Below are 19,156 nucleotides of genomic sequence, written 5' to 3' on the forward strand. Positions count from 1 at the left end.
CAGTATCAATCCTGGGGTAGTCATTATCAGAAAGTTGCAGCTGATGTGCAGGGTTTAGGGATGAGGGAGATATCAAGACAAAAGGATGATTCAACTTAGCGAGTACTCCACAGTTGCTGCTGGGTTAGAAAGTCGAATACAATTGTCTAAAAACCCCTGGTATTCGTTTGCAACTGTGGCAGATGAGATTTTTTTCAAGACAGAAGCAGCAGCTCCCCAATAGAAAATCTTGTACATCTCCCAGGCAGAGGGAAGCAGGGAGGGGACCAGCTTTAGAACTTATCTCTGCCACCAACCTTGCCCTCCATCAGGCCTGACTGATGAGGAGCCACACTGATAGATGTTGGCTGGAGGGTGAGCTGGGCTGGAGAAGAGAGCTAGAAAAATAACTCAGTAATCTTGGCTTGAGACGGAGGTATTCTGGACTATTCTCAATGCTAGTGAGGCAATGGGGATGGAAGTGGGATGTTTGGAGAGAAATTCAAGGGGTGTCAGATTAACCAAAACACTGAATGGGGATATCCAGAGATGTAGAAGGAAAACTGCAAAAGAGAAATGTCATAGAAACTAAGGAGGAAATAGTTTTAGAAGATTGGGCAACAACCTCAGGTGCTATGTGGAGGTAAAGTAACATTACAATTGAGAAGTTTTCATCATATGTGTCAGTTCAGGGGTGACCTGAGACCTTTAGTGATGAAAGGGGGGAAAATAAGATCAAGAGTCCAGGTGAAAGATTAGCCTTGGATAAGAGGGACAAATTTTCCTAGAAATGGGTGAGAAAAAGAGACAAGGAAGGCTTTATTTTTTCCCAGAGGAGAAGGGTAGGGAAAGGAATTTAATGTAGTTTACTGTAGTTCCTTCTGGTTTTTTACTCCCCACTTTCTCTGTCAAGCAGGAAGAGAGTTGCGGAAGATGAGTGAGGACATTCTTTGGACTGGCCAATTGAGAGGCAGAGATGATCACAAACAGAGGAGTTTCTGGTCAATGGTAAGGATCAACTCTGGGTGCAGAATATGGTGTTTTCTGTATCTCCTCGCCCACCTTTAGTTCAGGGCTGCTTACAGGGCATTAGATGGATCTTTAAAAACATTATACTAAGGGAGAAGCTAGTCACAAAAGACCACATATTGTATGATTCCATTTATATAAAATGTCTAGAAAGGGTAAATCCAGAGATAGAAAGTAGACTGATGGTTGCTTAGGGCTGAGTGGAGGAGATGGGAGTGTTCTATTTAGAACGTTTGATTTCAAGGTGCCTATGGGACAACTTTAGAGATTTCCAAGGGCAGTTTAGATATACGAATCTGGTGACCAGAGGAAAAGATGGGATGGAAATAAAGCTTTAGTAATTATCAATACATAGGCAATAACCAAAACCATGAAATGAATGGGAAAGGCTCAGAGGAGGAAATTTTGAAAGAGTCAGGGGAGATGCTGGGGTCATGGGAGAATCCACAGCCCCAATTTGAGAAGGTTATTAAGCAGACACTGTTCCCAGAGGAGGGTCACATTTTGTTCATGGAAAGAAGCCCCAGAGAACAGAGAAGACACTGCTACCGAGGTGAGTAGGAGAAGGCAGGTGAATTGGGTAGAAGTGGTAGAAGCACATGACAGCATGAGAGAGGATTTATGAGGATAACAGAGATGAGGGTCTAATGGATGGAAATATCCAAAGGGTATAGAACTTGTGTTAACTGTTTTTAGGTGCTGTCCCTTATTAGGATGTGAGGGTTGGTTTATTCTAGGAGTTGGCCCTGTGGCAGGTGGCTATCCTGGGTTTTTAGGGCACAGAGCCCAGCAAGCTGAATATAGGAGAAACTGAAGACAGGGATTGATTTTGCCATGGTTGCGTGGTAGGTGATGAAAGTGTCTGGCATTGTGGGTGTACTGGCTAACAGGAGTGATGTCTCTCTACCCCTTATCAGATTCTTTATCCTGGTCCCAGATCCCCATACCCGAAGCCATGGACACTTCATGAGAAACCCCAATAACACCTGAACCTAGGATTGGAACTCTTCTCACCATACCGTGTTTCCATCATCTTGTCACTTATAAGCTAACCCTTGTTACCAGTTTGCTGAAATCCCTTCTCAGGTCTTATTTTGCCTTGAAATCGTACCTAGATGGTTGGGGCTAGGACACTCGAAGATGCTCAATCTTTGATAGAATTAACAGCTATGATGGTTTGGAAGCCTGAATTATCTCCTGGTAAAACTATTAGCTGGATCCCCTAGGGCTGGACCTGGAGTGAGGAGCTGTATATGGGATTACATAGCCTGGAAAGATCAGGCATAAAAGCCAGATCCAGAGGACCAGAGACCAAGGTCCATGAATTTGGTTCTGCAGATCCAGAATCATAGTGTGAAGAGACCAGAAATGATAATTAATAATAACCGTAATCAACATTTTTGAGAGCTCATCTCCTCCAGATGTGTTAAGCTGCCCTACAGATCTCGTTTCATTTTCACAAGTATCTTCTGAGCCAGGTGCTGTTGTGATCCTCAGCTTATAGATAAGGAAACTGAGGCTTAGGGAGTTTAAGTACCTGGCAGGCTGCAGAGCTGGATCGTAACAATGTGTTCTCACCAGAGCCTGCCTGTGTCTGTGATGCTATCCCCTGAGCTGTGGCTGAGAATGCTGTTGGCGTTGAGTGTCTTTACAACTAACAACTTTGATGCAGATCTTAGCTCAGTCTTGGTGTCTGGGTGAGGCTTCATGACAATTTTGTTTCTATTTCCTTGGTTTATGGCTCCAATTTCAGGGAAAGGCCAGTTCTGCGAGGGTGGTTCTGGGAGAGTATATCTGTTAAGATATTAGGCTTAATGGGGGCAGAAACCCAACTATAACTTACATTTTATTATATTACAAGGATGCAGGGGATTTTGTGAAGCCTCATAGGCACGTGGCTGAGTTTCAGGAACCACTGGAACAGCCCTTGAATACTTCCAGGATGGTATCTGTGAATCTCATACTTCTATATTTCAGGCTCTCTATCTGTCTGTCTCTTTCTATTTCTATCTCTACGTCTAGTTCTTCCTCCTACTGCCTTCCCTCTCACCCCTGCCCCTTTGTCTGTTTATCTCTTTTTTTCTCTCTCTCCAGACACATTTTTTTTTTTTTTCAACCTCTGTAGTTATGGAATGGGACCCAGGACCTCGAGCCCTGATAGTTTTTGAATTTTACATCAAAGAGTGGTCCTCAAAGTAGCAGTGTTAGGCTCACCTGGGTAATCATTAGAAATGCAAAATCTCAGGCCCTCCCCCAGACCTACAGAATCAGACTGCTGGGGTAGTAGTGCCCAGCAGTCTAACAAGCCCTCCTGGTGATTGGTTCTAATGCATGTCTGGTTTGTGAACCACTGGTTTCTCTCTTACAGCTTCAGCCATCTGGAGAGAGACTGACCAATGTGCACTCCCAGGGTCGACATTTTCAGCAAAGTGTTATGGGCATAGCTTGAGTCCAAGGTCCACCTCTGCATTGATTAGCTGCAGCCTGAGAGCTGGGTCATACTGTAACCTTCCCCATCCCACTGCAAAACCTCTGGACAGATTTGGAGATGGGAGCTATTTCAGAAAATAGGCAGTCTGGAAAAGAGGTGGGGTGCAGAAGGAATACTACATGGACAAAACAAGAGAAATGACTAGATCTCAATAACGAGAACCTGAGAGGCCTTCTTGGCTGGGCAAAACCTTGATGAGAGTGGTCAGGGAAGTTAATGAAACCCAGATGCTGGCCTGTCCAGGGCAGCCTGTGGAACTAATGTCCATACTGTTACCAGAACTCGGGTTTGGCTGCTCCTCCCTCAAGAATCCGATGCTGAGAGACCAGTGTTGAGTAAAAGGAAAGATAGCTTTATTGAGGAGGCTGGCAATCCTAGGGAGAAGGTGGATTCCTATCCCAAAGAAGCAACACCGCACTTGCCAGTCAGGGGGCTAGAGCTTTGAGAGGGGAGTTGCAGGGGTACATAGGCATTAGGTGTGTGGGGGGTTGGGGGGGATGTGTGTGTGTGTGCTATGTGCAGAACAGCACAATCAGCTTCAACAATCATCTTGAAGAGTTCCCGTTGTGGTGCAGTGGAAACAAATCTGACTGGGAACCATGAGGATGTGGGTTCAATCCCTGGCCTCACTCAGTGGGTTGGGGGTCCGGCGTTGCTGTGAGCTGTGGTATGGGTCACAGATGCGGCTCAGATCTTGTGTTGCTGTGGCTGTGGCTGTGGTGTAGGTCAGCAGCTGTAGCTCCCATTTGACCCCTAGCCTGGGAACCTCCATATGCTGCAGGCACAGCCCTGAAAAACAAACAAACAAAATCATTTTGACGATGCTTTCACCAGAGTCATCTTGATTATTTTAAGTACAGTTAATCTTCAGTTCCAGGGTCATTTTGTTCCTATTTCCTTGAGGCCACTTTTCAGAAATGGAAAAGATGGAGCAGCTTCTGTCATGGCTACAGTCTGCTCATCATATAGTTAACTTCTTCCACCTGGTGGGGGTTTCAGGCTCTACAGAACTGCTGAAAGGATGCAGCTCAGACTGTTAATCTATAGCCCTTGAGGAGGAACTAAAGGTCCTTGTCTTTCTTTGGTTAACAAATGATTAAACTATCATTATTTTGTCTTGATTGCTTTCCTTTGCTTCTGTATTTTTTTCATTTCTGTGACTAAATTTAATCTTTAGCTACAGGCCAGAGTCAGCTGGAGGACATGATTGGGGTGGGGAGAGGACGGTCCTGTCCCACAAAAGTCCCGTGGGGTCCTGCTGTATTACAGCACTCTCTCAGGGATTGGCTTGGCCAGGATCATGGTGTAGGGCATTAAACTTCACACTGACCCATTTCTTATCACCTTGTGTCCCTTTTTTCTGAGCAGTCCCCATCCAGTTTATTGCCTGCTTTAGGTCTTGGAGGTTGTATTAGTCACAGCAGCAATTCCCAAAGTCAGGTCTCTGATACCCTCAATTATTAGAAGTCCTCAACAATTTTTAAGATTCTAAAGGGATCTGAAGACCAAAAAGTTTGAGAACTACTGAGTTGGAGTACAGCTCAGCTGTCATAACTGAAAGACATATACAGAAAAAGGGATGACTATAGAAATTTCTCTCTGTTTAAGTAACAGTCCAGAGATCAATAGGGAGGGAGTCCAGGGCAGGTGGTGGTTCTGTTGCATGGGTCATCCAGGGTCTCATGTTCCTTCTATCTAGTTGCTCTAATATCCTCTAATCTGGGGTCTGTGGATAGACTTTGGAATGTCTATGAGCTTGAATAAGAAAACCGCTGACAGAAATGTAGTTTCTTCTTCAATTATGGGTGACAACTCATAGGGATGTTAGGACTAGAGACTTTGTAACCATTGGAAGGCACAGGTATTGTCAAAATACATTATAGTTACTGCAGTTATCTCAACTACCATTTATACTCATCACCTTAAAATCACGTTAGTCAGTAGACCCCCCTGGTTAAATTGTATTATGTAATATATCAATAAAGAAATAGGGTAACATATCATACATTTACTGAAAAATATTTTATAACTGTATTTCATGATGATTGATTTCCTTCGTAATTCTTATAATTTTGGTATGATTGATTTCCTTTGTAATCCTTTGTATCTTTATGTATTTAATGCATCATTCTTTAAGATCTCAGGACATTCACCAGCATGCCAAATTAGTCCATGTTACAAAATGAACAAGATGTCCTGTTCTAGGGTCATGGTTGAAAAAGGAAAGTGAGTAGAGGGGGAAAAAGTCCTTCTGTGAAAGTGCCCCCAGGACTTTCTGCTTCTATGCCATTGTTGAGAACTTAGTCACAGGGCCATATCTAGCTGGGAAATGTAGTTTCAAGATGGGAGGTCGTGTGTCTTGCCAAAACTTGAGGATGCATGGGGGTTAAATTACTAAGGGAATATTGAACAATGGGGCGAGGAACAATTCACGGTCTCCTTTCAGGCTTCGTTAGGGCTTTACTTCTTCTCTGTCAAGTATCCTCACTTTGTGCTCCTCATCCATTCCTCTGGAGGCTGTTCTTCCTTCTCAGTGATGATTATCCACCTCCACCTATCCTCTTCTGAACAATTATACAAAACAGTGGTCTGAAGTGACTGTCATAAAAAGAATGAAGTTCTTGCTGTTTGCAACAACATGGATGAACCTGTAGGGTACTATGCTTAATGACATAAGTCAGATGGAGAAAGACACTATATGTTTCATTTATATGAAATAAAAAAACGAATGAATGAATATAGCAAAACGAACAGACTCACGGGTACAGAGAACAAAATAGTGGTTACCATTGGCGAGTGGGGTGGGGGAGGTGCAAGGTAGAGGAAGGGGATTAAGGGGTACAGACTGCTAGGTAAAAAATAAATAAACTACAGGTATGTATAGCACAAGGAATATAGCCAATATTTTATAATAAAAATATGTGGATTATCATCTATAAAATATTAAATCACTGTGTACACTTGACTTTAATATGATATTGTAAGTCAACTATACTTCAGGTTTTTTTTGGTAATTTTATTTTATTTTTTTTACAGAATAAAATACATATATTTAAACACAATTACATTCACACAGATTATTATATCATGGATCTTAAGAAACAGATTAAGTGATTCCCTCTGGAGAAGTGGAATGGAAAATATGCTGAGACAAATAGGAAATTTATTCTATACTTTATCCCATTTTGTATGGCTTTCATCTTTACTACTTGGTATTATCTATTACATTTCAATTTTTCTTTAAAAATTAGCATTATATTAAAATCATGTATATTATGCAACTAAAATTTATAAAGAAGAAAGCCTTATATACCATTAAATATTTTATATAGCATCATAGAAAGAATACCTTAACTAGTAAGAATAACAAAAATAATACACCCTCTGAAAATAAGTAAAATATAAAATGCATAAATTGGTTAAAAAACAGTGTAACTATACAAATATGTCCTCACAATTTGTTACATCTTATTGATTCTTCAATAAAGGCATTACACCTTTAGGTGATGTGATAAACAAGACATTATAGACCTTACATTGTGCCATGGAGAGAAATAGTTATTAATAATACAGTTGTAGAACTGTATTATTTAATTGTACAGTTGCCTTATTTAATTATAATTATCATAAATTCTTTGATGGAGAGGAAATCAGAATCAGATCTAAGAAGACTTCAGCATTCCAAGAATAATGTCAAATGACCCCCTTCCTGGTGTATTATGCACTTATTTACTATTAGATATATTTCTTCTCCAGGGATTCCTTGTTTGTGTATCAATTGTAGATTTTTGGTTTGCAGTTATTCTGAAGTTTTGATGTAAGAGTCTATATGTATATGAGATTGTTTTAAGTTGTTGTTCTCTTAATTGCAAGTTCATCTCCGGTGTCCCGCATTTGTACCCACCTCTTCTCATGATTTCTGATTTTGATGGTATAATTGTGCATGGATGATTTCGTATCTTTACTGTATATGTACCTTTACTGGTGAGCCTTGTCATTTGTGGAATTTTTGTTTCCTGTTGCTGATCTTTTCTTTCCTGCCTAGAGAAGTTCCTTTAGTATTTGTTGTAAGGCTGGTTTAGTGTTACTGAATACTCTCAGCTTTTGCTTATCTGAGAAGGTTTTTATTTCTCCTTCAAATTGGAATGAGAGCCTTGCTGGGTAAAGTAATCTTGGTTGGAGCTTTTTCTTTCTTCATGTTAAGTATATGGTGCCACTCCCTTCTGGCCTGCAGAGTTTCTGCTGAAAAATCTGCTGATAACCTTATTGGGGTTCCCTTGTGTGTTACTTGTTTCTTTTCCCTAGCTGCTTTCAAGATTTTCTCTTTGTCTTTAATTTTGGTTAGTTTGATTAATATGTGTCTTGGTGTATTCCCCCTTGGGCTTATTTTATATGGTACTCGTGCTACCTGGATTTGAGTGAGTGGTTCCTTTCCCATGTTAGGGAAGTTTTTGGCTATTATCTCTTGGAATACTTTTTCTGTCCCCTTCTCTCTCCCTTCTCCTTCTGGCACCCCTGTAATACAGATGTTTATGTGTTTCACGTTGTCCCAGAGTTGTCTGAGACCCTCTTCATTTGTTTTCAATCTTTTTTCTCTTTTCTGTTCCGCATCCGTAATTTCCACTAATCTGTCCTCTACCTCGCTTATTCATTCTTCTGCCTCCTGTATTCTGCTGTTAGCTGCTTCTAGTGAATTTTTTATTTCAGTTATTGTATTTTGCATCTCTTCTTGTTTAAGTTTTATATCTTGTATCTCTTTGCTCAGTGTTTCCTGTAAGTCATCCATCTTTGCCTCCAGTTTATTTCCAATGCCTTGCATCATCTTTAGCACCAACAATCTAAAGTCTTTTTCCTGGAGGCTGAGAATCTCCTCATTGCTTAGCCGATTTTCTGGGTTTTTTCCTTTCTCCCTCATCTGAGTTATAGTTCTCTGTCTTTTCATTTTTATAGGTTTTTGGTGTGGTGCCCTTTTTACAGATAATAGAGTTGTAGCCTCTCTTACTTCTGGTGTCTGCCCCCCTTGTGGCTGAAGTCGGTATGGGGGCTTGCTGTAGGCTTCCTGATGGGAGGGGCTGATGCCCCCCCTGGTAGGTGGAGCTGATTCTAATCCCTCTGGTGGGTGGGGCTTAGTCTCTGGATGGGATTAGAGGTGGCTGTGTGACTGGGAAGTCTTTAGGTAGCCTGTTTACTGAGGGGCAGGGCTGTGATCCCACCTGGATTGTTGTTTGCCCTGAGGCTTCTCAGCACTGACTGATGGGTGGGGCCAGATTTTCCCAAAATGGCCACCTCCAGAGAAAGGCACTTTACTGATGAATATTCCCGAGAGCTTTGCCTTCAATGTCCCTCTCTCACAACAAGCCACATTCACCCCTGTTTTCCCAGGATGTCCTCCAAGAACTGCAGTCAGGTTTGACCCAGATTCCTATGGAGACCTTGCTCTGCCCTGGAACCCAGTGCACGTGAAAGTCTGTGTGTGTCTTTTAAGAATGGGGTCTCCGTTTCCCCCAGTCTTGTGGAGCTCTTGCACATAAGCCCCACTGGCTTTCAATGCCAGATGCTCCAGGGGCTCTTTCTCCCAGTGCCAGATCCCCGCACGTGAAGGTTTGATATGGGGCTTAGAACTCTCACTCTTGTAGGTGAGTCTCTGTGAACCAGTTAGTTTTCAGACTGTGGAGCTTCCCACCCCAGAGGTATGGGGTTGTTTATATCGTGAAACTGCCCCTCCTGCCTCTTGATGTGGCCTCCTCTTTTTCTTCTGGTGTAGGGTATCTTTTGTAAGGTTTCCGGTCCATTTTGGTGGAGATTGCTCAGTCTTTAGTTGTGAATTTTGTTGTTTTTAGGAGAGAAGTTGAACTCCAGTCCTTATATTCTGCCATCTTAATCCTCTCTCTCTGAAATCGAAATATAAACTTTAAGTGTGTTTGAGCCTTTATGCATTTTTGAGTTTGTTTTACAGCCAACACTCCCCTAAATAACATAGAGCCTCCGGTTCTTAAGAGTTTTGTTTCCACTTTGAAGTGAGACGTTCACCTAAGAATTAGTTACATGTATTTTCACAAAATATTTAATTTAATTGAGCACTTCAAGTGTTCAGAGAGGTCTCAATTTCCCCCAAGAGATTAATAAAGCAAAATGGATTGAGACAGTTGATGAAGCATCTAACAAATTACTTACTTGTCTAAATTTTGCTGATATCATGCTGTTCACTTCCAAATAAGTTCACTTTTAATTTTAATATCCTTCTATAGATGTGAAGAATGTTGTTCTTTGAATAGAGACTGTAATTTTTACATGTTATGCTCATTTTACAGTTGTATTTATTTATACTTCACCTCTCTCCAAAAGAGTTTGCAATGACTTATGAAAAGCGACTTAGCAACAAGGTTAATAAAATAGAAAAGCAGGCTATATGAAAAAGGACAAGGAAAATATGCTAAATGCAGTTGTTCACGTGATTGAGTTTCGACCTCAAGTTTAAGCTTCTTGGCAGGCTGGGGAAGAGGGAAGCTCGATAAACTACACATCAGCCATCAGAAAGGAGGAAGTGTGCTCATCTCTTAGGGCAGGGAATCTTCGTCTGGGACCCAAGTTTCAAAGAAATAGTCCTCACTATTTTCATCTCAGGGGAGTCAGAACTACCAGAAGTGAAACCATAATGGAATGTTAAAAATGCTCCTTAGTTCTGTGAATGAATTCATGGTGATACTGAAAAAGGGAAGAAACAGCCTAAGTAATTACCAAATTCCTTTTGTTTGTTTTTATTTTCCACATATCTTTTTTTTGTCAGTCAGACAAACTTTATTATTTATATCTTTTGTTTTTTAGAAATTCAATTATAAGGAAATAATTGAAAATTTGGTGAAAATTCTTAAATGACATCCAGGTATGAAACTTTAAATTACAGCTTTAAAACAATAGAAATTGCTTTTGGTTTTATTAAAATTATTTAACCTAGTGAGATTTTTTTGTTTTTGTTTTTGTTTTAAATCAGATTTCAGAACCATTTTGCCTATAACTACTGGCAAAGTGCCTATAGTAAAATTTGATCACAGATGAAGTGGTCTAGAAAGAGATATCAGTTTGTAAGTTTCAATTTGTGTTAAGACCCAGGTATGTTTATACTTGTCATTTTTAAAGTTTATAGATTATTGACTATACCTTTATGTTTAAAACTTGTGAATGTGAGCAGTATAGTTTCCACATATCTCAACCCTTGGGAACTTAGGGGTTACTTATATATGATGATCCTTGATATCTTCACTTATAAAAAATAAATTTCTTTGGCTCTGGAAGGGTGCACTCTGGGTGGAATAGCTGGTTTGATTCCAAAATCATTTTGAGGAAATTATGCCATTAGTCAAGGTGAATTGATATTTGAAGGTAATTGTTTTATCTTTCTTGTGAGGAAATTTAGTTTTCTCAATGTATGAACTTTGGAGTCCTCTAAAATTGAGGGTTCTTAGGTTGGGATTTCTAATGAAGTACCCCTGTATTGTCACAAGCCACCCTAATTAGACATTTTCAAGCACAAGTATTTCTCAACTTGGATTTCATGTGCTCAAACTGCAGCTGGAGATTGCCAACATTTTTTTAAAGATATTTATTTTTTCCAGTATAGTGGATTTACAATGTTCTGTCAATTTCTGCTGTATAGAAAAGTGACTCAGTCATACATATATATATATATATATATATATATATATATATATATATATATATTCTTTTTCTCACATTATCCTCCATCATGTTCCATCACAAGTGACTAGATATAGTTCCCTATGCCATGCAGCAGGATCTCATTGTTTATCCACTCCAGATGCAATAGTTTGCATCTATTAACCCCAAACCCCAAACTCCAAGTCCATTCCACTCCTTCCCCCTCCCTCTTGGCAAACACAAGTCTGTTCTCCAAGTCCACAAGTTTCTTTTCTGTAGAAAGTTGCATTTGTGCCATATATTTGATTCCATATATAAGTGATATCATATGGTATTTTGTCTTTCTCTTTCTGACTTACTTCACTTAGTATGAGAATCTCTAGTTGTATCCATGCTGCTGCAAATGGCATTATTTTGTTCTTTTTTATGATTGAATAGTATTCTATTATGTATATGTACCGCATAGTCTTAATCCATTCATCTGTTGATGGACGTTTAGGTTGTTTCCATATCTTGGCTGTTGTGAATAGTGCCAACATTTTTATTTATTATTTTTTTATTTTTTATTTTTTTGGGGGGCTTTTTTTTTTGCTATTTCTTTGGGCCGCTCCCCTGGCATATGGAGGTTCCCAGGCTAGGGGTCTAATCAGAGCTGTAGCCGCCAGCCTATGCCAGAGCCACAGCAACGCGGGATCCGAGCCGCATCTGCAACCTTACACCACAGCTTACGGCAACACCAGATCCTTAACCCACTGAGCAAGGGCAGGGACCAAACCCGCAACCTCATGGTTCCTAGTCAAATTCGTTAACCACTGTGCCACGAGGGGAACTCCCGCCAACATTTTTATTAGATGAGGAGACTGAGGCCCAGATTGGGCACATGACCAGCCAGTGGTCCCAGAGAGAGTAAAAAGAGAGTTTATCTCTATTATGTAACAGATGCTTCTTTTAAGTACTGGTTCAGTGCTATTCAACATAATGCAATAAACTTTTATTAAACACCAATGATAGGAAGGACTAGACCACCACCCCTTAAAAAATTTTGAGCTACATAGAACTTTTTTGCTTATTTCTGTATTATATTAAACCCAGTCATTTCTATAAAATACAGATAGGCAATATAAGAGAGCAAAGTGAAAATATTGAAATAAAATGAAGAATTGAAATATTAATTTCTGATAGAATGATGTTCCAGATACAGTATATCATCCTTTCTACTCTCTGAAGATTTCAAAGTACTTAACATTGTCTTAAAATTCATTTAGCTGGGTGCTGTATCAGACATTGGATGCTATAAATTTATTCTTATTATTTATTTGTTTATGTATTTATTTATTTTAGGGCCACACCCTCAGCATATGGAAGTTCCCAGCTAGGGGTTGAATCAGAGCTGTAGCCCCTGGCCTACACCACAGCCACAGCAATGCCAGATCCAAGCCACGTCTGCCACCTATATCACTGCTCACGGCAACACTGGATTCTTAACCCACTGAGCAAGGCCAGGGATCAAACCTGTATTGTCATGGATGCTAGTCAGATTTGTTTCCACTGAGCCACTAGGGGAATTCCTATTCTTATTATTTATTTAATACTGTCAAAAGAGTTGGTTCTCAGTGGGAATTGATAGCTCTAAAAGGATGAAAACTTTGCTTCAGTATTCTAAAAGGACAAGTACCTTTCGGCCAATATTTCTCTTCCTAAGATCATCAGTGATTGATGTAGGAAAATATTAGGAAGTAACCGATAAAAATTGGCCCAAATGAATAATCACATAATTTCAAAAGTTTTGTAAGTTTATATTTGTTTGATCTGGTACGTGCTACCTCATAGGAATAAAGGAGTTTGTTAGATCTTATTAGTTAAGGAGTAAAAGAAGATAAAATTCACTTATTTTTCTTACCAGGTAAAATTTAGAATTTATTCATGTTTAAAGTTACCCACTGTATTGCAAATTCTCTCTTGCTTAAAATAGGAATGCTCAGAGTTCCCATTGTGGTGCAGTGGCAACGAATGCGACTAGTAACCATGAGGTTGTGGGTTCGATCCCTGGCCTGGCTCAGTGGGTTAAGGATCCAGTGTTGCTGTGAGCTGTGGTGTAGGTCACAGGCGTGGCTTGGATCTGGCGTTGCTGTGACTGTGGCGTAGGTTTGCAGCAACAGCTCCGATTAGACCCCTAGCCTGGGAACCTCCATGTGCCATGGGCACGGCCCTATAAAAGACAAAAGACAAAATAATAAATAAAATAGGAATGCTCAGTTTTTAAAAAATAAATAGTACTTTATGTTGGCCTTTGTCTTTTGAAATATGTTTTATCATTAGTATGCAATTTATATGGTCATTTTTTACTTTGAGGTGAGAATATACAATGAGAGAAAAGACAGCCTGTTCAATAAGTGGTGCTGGGAAAACTGGACAGCCACATGGAAAAGAATGAAATTAGAACACTCCCTAACACCATACACAAAAATAAACTCAAAATGGATTAAAGACCTACATATAAGACCAGACACTATAAAGCTCTTAGAGGAAAACATAGGCCAAACACTCTCTTGACATAAACGACAGCAACATCTTCTCAGATCCACCTCTTAGGGTAATGACAGTGAAAACAAAAATAAACAAATGGGACCTAATTAAACTTAAAAGTTTCTGCACAGCAAAGGAAACCCTAAACAAAACAAAAAGACAACCCACAGAATGGGAGAAAGTCTTTGCAAATGAATCAACTGACAAGGGATTAACCTCCAAAACTTGTAAACACCTTCTGCAGCTCCATTCCAAAAAAATAAACAACCCCATCAAAAAATGGACAGAAGTTCTAAACAGACAATTCTCCAAAGAAGATGTACGGATGGCCAAAAAACACATGAAAAGATGTTCAAATCACTCATTATAAGAGAAATGCCAATCAAAACCCCGATGAGGTACCACCTTACACCAGTCAGAATGGCCATCATCCAAAAGTCTACAAACAGTAAGTGCTGGAGAGGGTGTCGAGAAAAAGGAACCCTAGCACACTGTTGGTGGGATTGTAAATTGGTGCAACCACTGTGGAAAAGAGTATGGAGAGTCCTCAGGAAACTAAAAATAGAACACACATTTGACCCAGCAATCCCACTCCTGGGCATCTATCCAGAGAAAACCATGACTCAAAAAGACACAGGTACTCTGATGTTCATTGCAACACTATTTGCAATAGCCAAGGCATGGAAACAACCTAAATATCCATCAACAGAGGAATGGACCAAGAAGATGTGGTACATATACACAATGGAATATTACTTAGCCATTAAAAGGAACGAAATACCAGCATTTTTAGCAACATGGATGGACCTAGAAATTATCATGCTAAGTGAAGTCAGCCATACAATGAGACACCAACATCAAATGCTTTCACTGATATGTGGAATCTGAAAAAAGATTGACAGACTGAACTTCTTTGCAGAACAGATACTGACTCGCAGACTTTGAAAAACTTATGGTTTCCAAAGGAGACAGTTCTGGGGGTGGGGGGATGCGCTGGGGTTGTGAGATGGAAATTCTATAAAATTGGATTGTGATGATCATTATACAACTACAAATGTAATAAATTCATTGAGTAATAAAAAATAAATAAATGCTATACTAAAAAAATATATTTAAGTGAACATGAACCATCAAAAAGTGGTTCCTTGTTATCTTGGATTTTGTTTTTCTTAATAGAAAGTTTGCCAGAATTTGGTTAAGTTAATTAAAAACATTAAACCATAGAACATAAGAGTAATAAATGGTTAGTCTATTTGGCTCTGGCTACCTTTCTTTTTCTTCTTCTTCTTCTTCTTTTTTTTTTTTTTTTTATCTTTTTAGGGCCATGCCAGTGGCATATGGAGGTTCCCAGGCTAGGGGTCAAATTGGAGCTGTAGCTGCTGGCCTATACCACAGCCATAGCAACACGGGATCTGAGCCACATCTTTGATCTGCACCATAGCTCACGGCAATGCTTGATCTTTAACCCACTGAGCAAGGCCAGGGATTGAACCTGCATCCTCATGGGTGCTAGTCAGATTCATTTCTGCTGAGCCACAAGTGGAAATCCCCTTTATTTTTTTAAATAAAATTTTTTCATGGCCACACCCATGGCACATGTAAGTTCCTGGGCCAGAGATTGAATCCAAGCTGCAGCTACTGTGCTGGGCTAGGGATTTGAATCTGCACCTCCACAGCAGCCCAAGTCACTATAGTTGGGTTGTTAACTCACTGTACCACAGTGAGAACTCCCCTGGCTACCTTTCAATATGAGTGATTAATTAGCAATTATAGACCTGTTATGTAGTCTAAGAATTATTTTTCATATTCAAAATCAACCTTTTAACCATCTCTGAAATGACAGTGCAAATGACATAGTTGCAGTTCTGAGAAATGATAAACTACACAGATAAAAGCTACAGTGAGCTTTTAGGTATGTAAGACAGGCTCATATTCATGTAAGTTTTAGTTACTTGCTTTACGTGTGAACATATCATCATTTTGGATATGCTGCCTAAAGTTCTAGCTTAAAAGCAGAAAGCACTAATAGGTTCAGTAAAGTGGATAGAGATCCAGGGCAGAGAATTTCATACTCATTTCTGTATTCTGCAAATTACAGAGGCTGTGCAAGAGGGGAGGGGGTTAATGACTATTAATTGGTGATAACAAGTTCCAGCCTCTTCTATCATTTATTCACTTAGTGAGGGAGAAAGGGGAAAGACCGAGGGGTCATTGAAGAAATAACTCTGGATTTATGATTTGGGCTTATTTCACAGGCAGTATTAAATAAACAGGGATAAACAGATGAAAATAAAAATCATCCCAAATTGTATAATTTAAAGATAACATTATTAACATTCTGCTGTATATAGCATTTTAACACTATTAGCACATGCTTTATGCACATGGTGTTGAAAGTTTTTTCTTTTGAAAATTGTATCATGTTATATATATTATTTAAAATATATTATTTATTGAACCTCATAAATTTCCTCCATGTCAGTAAATACACTTTAAAATATTAATGGCATGTTTTCTTCCATCATTCCCCACTGTACCATTATTTATTTAACAAAAACTTTAGTTTTTGGACATTTAAGCTGTTTCAGTTTTTTTGAGTGTAATAAATAATGCTGTGATGCACATCTATGTACATACACCTTTGTCCAATTAGCTCTTAAGATAAATTGTAGAGTTGTTATGTGAAAGGGCAAACACCCCTTTACGGTTTTTGGTATGTAGTGAAAACTGCCTTGCAGAATGTGTATCAGTTTATATACCTGTGGACATACGAAATTCTCTTTTCCTCCAAATCTTGAAAATATCATGTGCCTCAACATTTTTTATACATAGTGTTCTTTATACATAGTTTATACATAATTCTTATTAGGTTTATTATTAGCTATTTTATACTTTTTTAAGGTATTGCACATGGGAATAATTTCTACTTGATTGTTGTTTGTATGTAGCAAATGAATTGATTTTTATACATTTATCCAGTAATCTACCACTTAAGTGAATTCTATTATTATATTTCATTGTTTTCCCATTTTTTTCTCTTGGACTTTCTGTATATATTGTCCACTATTCTTATTAAAGCAATCTTAAAGGTACTGAGTACAGAAGTAAAAATACGTGAGTGTGTGTGAGTGTTGTGCATTACCGTGTTCATGCTGATGGAGAGTCAAGAATTTGGAAAGAGGGAGTTCCCATTGTGGCTCAGTGGTAAGGAACATAACTAGTATCCATGAGGATGCAGGTTTGATCGCTGGCCTCACTCAGTGGCTTGGGGATCCAGCATTGACGTGAGCTGTGCTGTAGATCACTGATGGGGCTCAGGTGCCTGGTGTGGCTGTGGCGTAGGCCAGCAGCTGTAGCTCCAATTCAATCCCTTGCCTGGGAACTTCCATATGCCACAGGTGTGGCTTGAAAAAGCAAAATAATAATGACGATAATTTGGAAGAAATCAAAAGTAAATAGCTATGTTTTATTCATTTCTTTTTCTGCAAAATCTAGCATAGGTATCAGGTATCAGGATATAGAAGTTGCTGTTGGATGGTAATCGAGTAAATGAATGAATGATCTGCCCTTCTCTTGGTTTGGTTTCCTCAGCTCTGCCTTCATGTCCCTTTGGGAGCCTGCTCATTGTGGAGTCCCATCATGCCCTGAACTGAGCCCACATTTGGTTATGACATCTGCTGGGTCCTCAGCACTCCCCTTTCACATGGTCTAAGTCGGTAAATACATCACTTACCATGAAAGACCTGATGAGGTACTAGAGGAGACAATATGAACACACATGCAATCATTAGAGACTAGATTAATGGTAGATTTTGAGGTTCTTCCCTGGAGCCACATGGTGCTCCAAAGATACCTCCTATTTGAGCAATGCTCATGAAGAAAGTGCTGGGTCTTCACTGAACCAGGCTGCGTATGCAAAAAGGTGGTGTTCAAGCCAAAGGCAGGATCCTACATGAAGGAGTGTAATGGGTGCCCAGGTCAAAGAGGCAAAAAGAGACACAAGACCAGGCAACAAATTTGAAAACTGGACGGACAGAAAGTCTCATCCAGAACATGTTGGAACAAATGTCTTAGACCCAAAGTGGTGGTAACATAGGAACTCAACATTTATCTGGTTTCTGTGCATGATGGGGAAGGGAGTTGGGGCAGAAACCCTGAAGGAAACTCACAGGGTTAGGCTGAACTGTACACCAGGGGAGGTGTTACTCAGAGGGAGAAATAGGAGTCATGGCCTTGGAGTTCCTGCTGTGGTGAAGTGGAAACGAATCCGACTAGTATCCATGAGGATGTGGGTTCAATCCCTGGCTGCCTTGCTCAGTGTGTTAAAGATTCAGCGTTGCCATGAGCTGTGGTATAGGGCGCATGTGCGGCTTAGATCTGACGTTGCAGTGGCTGTGAAGTTGGCTGGCGGCTGTAGCTCCGATTGGACCCATAGCCTGGGAACTTCCATGTGCTGTGGGTGTGCCTCTAAAAAGCCAAAAAAGAAAAAAAAAAAAAAAAAAAAGAAGGAGTCATGGCCTCTATAGGGCCCTGTAAAGAGTGAGGTTTTATTCAAGGGTCAAGGGAAACCAGTGGAGGGTTTTCAGTTTAAGAATGACATGACCTGACTTACAGTTTTTTAAAATTTAAAAAAATTTTATTGAAGTATAGTTGATTTAAAATGTGTTAGTTTCAGGTGTATAGCACAGTGATTCAGTTAGACATGTATATACACCTGTATGCAGGTGTGTATGTATATATATAGCACATATATACATATATATGTATTCTTTCTAAGGTTCTTTTCTCTTATAGATTATTAAAAAATGTTGAGTATGGTTCTCTGTGCTACACAGTAGGTCTTTGTTGATTATTTTGTACATAGTAGTATGTATATTTTAGCCCCAAACCCCTAATTTATCCCCTCCCTCTTATCCCTTTGGTAACCGTAAGTTTGTTTTCTATGTCTGAGTCTTTCTGTTTTATAAATAAGTTCATTTGTATCAATTTTTAAGATTTCACATTAAGTGATATCATATGATATTTGTCTTTCTTTGTCTGACTTACATAGTAGGATAATCTCTAGGCCTATCCATGTTGTTGCAAATGGCATTAGTTCATTCTTTTTTAATGGCTGAGTAATATTCACATCTTCTTTATCCATCTATCTGTTGATGGACATTTCGATTACTTCCATGACCTACATTTCTAACAAGGTCCTTCCGTCCACAGTGTGGAAACTAACTTAGGATGGGGGACAAGAACGGGATTCGACTAAGTTGGAAGGAGAATTCTGCAGTGAGATGGAGAGAGGAGGCCCTGTGCTGGAGCAGGTTGGTGGTGGTAGAGATGAGAGTGATAACCATTGAGGTATAATTGGAGGTCAACAGACAAGAAACGTTCTTCCTACAAGGGCTTTGAGGTATTTTATCCTCAATCAATTAAACTTTGTCATTTTGATGAGGGTTCTTTTATTTTATTATTATTATTTTTTTT

At 39.5% G+C, this 19,156-nt stretch overlaps 1 long non-coding RNA gene across 2 annotated transcripts in view; it reads left to right on the forward strand.

Annotated features, from left to right (window-relative positions):
• The first annotated feature begins 261 nt into the window (after positions 1-261).
• LOC146397200 (uncharacterized) overlaps positions 262-19,156 on the forward strand; it is a 76,141-nt gene continuing 57,246 nt past the window's right edge. The window contains exons 1-2 of one of the 2 annotated variants that reach the window (XR_014823723.1): positions 262-415; positions 893-987. This is a non-coding gene — a long non-coding RNA (uncharacterized LOC146397200). The remainder of the gene's footprint in view (positions 416-892; positions 988-19,156) is intronic. The other variant, XR_014823722.1, reaches the window with a different exon arrangement.

This window comes from Sus scrofa, chromosome 13 (assembly GCF_054392235.1).
Source record: "Sus scrofa isolate SSC_HxYL_T2T_F1_AM1 chromosome 13, Sscrofa_HxYL_maternal_Yorkshire_Landrace_v2.0, whole genome shotgun sequence".
NCBI classification, from domain to species: Eukaryota; Metazoa; Chordata; class Mammalia; order Artiodactyla; family Suidae; genus Sus; species Sus scrofa.